The 2,652-nt window shown below is 40.0% G+C and overlaps 1 pseudogene; it reads left to right on the top strand.

Annotated features, from left to right (window-relative positions):
* The window catches only part of LOC103087837 (butyrophilin subfamily 1 member A1-like), a 12,726-nt pseudogene that overhangs the window by 4,329 nt on the left and 5,745 nt on the right, over positions 1–2,652 (top strand).

The following is a 2,652-nucleotide window of genomic DNA, read 5'->3' as shown; positions in this document are numbered from 1 at the left end:
ATCTTCCAGGTCACTTATCTGTTCTTCTGCCTCATTTATTCTGCTATTGATCCCATCTAGAGTATTTTTCATTTCATTTATTGTGTTGTTCATCATTGTTTGTTTCATCTTTATTTCTTCTAGGTCCTTGTTAAATGTTTCTTGCATTTTGTCCATTCTATTTCCAAGATTTTGGATCATCTTTACTATCATTATTCTGAATTCTTTTTCAGGTAGACTGCCTATTTCCTCTTCATTTGTTAGGTCTGGTGGGTTTTTATCTTGCTCCTTCATCTGCTGTGTTTTTCTGTCTTTTCATTTTGCTTATCTTACTGTGTTTGGAGTCTCCTTTTTGCAGGCTGCAGGTTCGTAGTTCCTGTTGTTTTTGATGTCTGTCCCCAAGTGGCTAAGGTTGGTTCAGTGGGTTGTGTAGGCTTCCTGGTGGAGGGGACTAGTGCCTGTGTTCTGGTGGGTGAGGCTGGATCTTGTCTTTCTGGTGGGCAGGTCCACGTCTGGTGGTGTGTTTTGGGGTGTCTGTCGACTTATTATGATTTTGGGCAGCCTCTCTGCTAATGGGTGGGGTTCTGTTCCTGTCTTGCTGGTTGTTTGGCATAGGATGTCCAGCACTATAGCTTGCCGGTCGTTGAGTGAAGATGGGTGCTGGTGTTGAGATGGAGATCTCTGGGAGATTTTTGCCATTTGATATTATGTGCAGCTGGGTGGTCTCTTGTGGACCAGTGTCCTGAAGTTGGCTCTCCCACCTCAGAGGCACAGCACTGACTCCTGGCTGCAGCACCAAGAGTCTTTCATCCACACGGCTTTTGGGAGGTCTGAGGTCTTCTGCCAGCGTTCAGTAGGTGTTCTGTAGGAGTGGTTCCACGTGTAGATCTATATGATTATTTTAGAGGGCAGGACCAGGTAGAATTACTTTACTGATGTCTTGTAATTCATTTAGATCTCAGATTCTGGAGAAATGCATTTTCTGATGCCCAAGACCTGATTAAAAACTCTATAGCTTCTTGATTTTCCAGCACTCTCCCCTCCTCCTTCATTGAATTTACCACCATGGCAATTTAAAAGTCTTCTGTTTAATATGAGATCACTCTGTTGATTGTAAGCTCCACAGGGTGGAAATCCTCCTTGTCTTGTTCACTGCCTTCTTCAGCCTGAATGTGTGCTACAAATTATTGCTGTATGAATGAGAGAGAGAATGTCTATGGGGCTCTACTGGACCAATAATGATGCTGTGCTCTAAAAGGTCCAGGCAGGGTATTCTGATATTCTTTTCACTTGTGGCTCTATTCCACAGATTCCTTTTTGGTGATTGGTCCCTCGTAGCCCATTGTGGCCATGCTGGGTGCAGACATGGTGCTGCCTTGCCATGTGTCCCCAGCCATGAGTGTGGAAAATATGGAAATCCGGTGGTTCCACTCCCAGTTCTCAGATGCTGTGTATGTGTATCAGAATGGAATGGAGCAGGCGGGAGAACAACTAGTAGATTTCAAAGGGAGAGCAGAATTGGTGAAAGACTACATCACTGAGGGAAGAGTAGCTGTGAGAATCCACAGCCTCCGGGTCTCAGACAATGGAATGTACAAGTGTATTTTTTAAAAAGGAAGTGATTTTGAAGAAGCCGTTTTGGAGCTAAAGGTGATAAGTGAGTAATATCTGAGAATACATATCACTCTAAGGGAAATCTAAGTGTTCTGTACTTGATTTGGGGGAGGAGGATGGTAAACAGGACAGAAGCAAAAAAGCAGTTATCCTTAGAGCTAGTCAACATCTTAGACAGTGGATTTAACCCCAAATCCTCTTCATCTATTTATACATTTATTGTGCTGTACTTTAAAATTAAACTATTTCCATAAATATCTACCATAAAAATTGATCATTTATTTCCCTCTACGTTTCTCCTCACATATTTTGAAGGAAGGCACCATGACTAGCAAAAAGTACCATTACTCTCAGAGACCAGAATTCCAGCTGAGTACCATGATGGACAGAGGCTTAACAGGGAGTGTTAGTGGTCCAGAACCAAATCCACTGTTTGGAGGAAGTGACTGTGAGGGTTTGACAGAGTAGATTGAGGTGCTGGTTAGTTTTTATTGTTTTTTAATTTCACATTCATAGGCTCTTTTATGTCTGGCTTTTTTTGTTCTTGTTGTTCACCATTATGTTTGAGATTTTTCTATGTAGTTAACTGAATGTAGCTGTAGTTAATTTCTATCTCTTTTTTATTGTTTTGCTTTTTACATTTAGATCTTTCATCTATAGAAATGTATTTTTGGTATGAAGTTTAATGAAAAGCTCAAAATACTGTTTCATAATGTATGTATTCACTTATCTCCATACCAGTAGTGAATAGTGTAGAAAATCTCCACCAGTTTTCAATGCATTGTTTCCCATAAACTTCTCATAGGTACCAGGGTAAGTCTAAATTTTCTGTGTGGTTATGATTTATCTGTCTGTTTCTTTGGTGTTTCCATTTCTATAGCTATATACTCTCTGCCAAGACGAACATGTTGTTTTTTTTAGTTGTAATGTTTTTCTCATACTGTGACTATGTTGGGCCTACCTTAAATTAATATTTCTCATTTAACACCATCTTACAAGAAATCGATATACTCATTTTATCCATCTTCTTTATGTATAACTTGAATGGAAAAAATCTAT

Source organism: Lipotes vexillifer, unplaced genomic scaffold (assembly GCF_000442215.2).
Source record: "Lipotes vexillifer unplaced genomic scaffold, Lipotes_vexillifer_v1.1 scaffold862, whole genome shotgun sequence".
NCBI lineage: Eukaryota > Metazoa > Chordata > Mammalia > Artiodactyla > Lipotidae > Lipotes > Lipotes vexillifer.
Note: the sequence above shows the minus strand (reverse complement) of the source record. Positions and strands in the feature narration are given on the sequence as shown.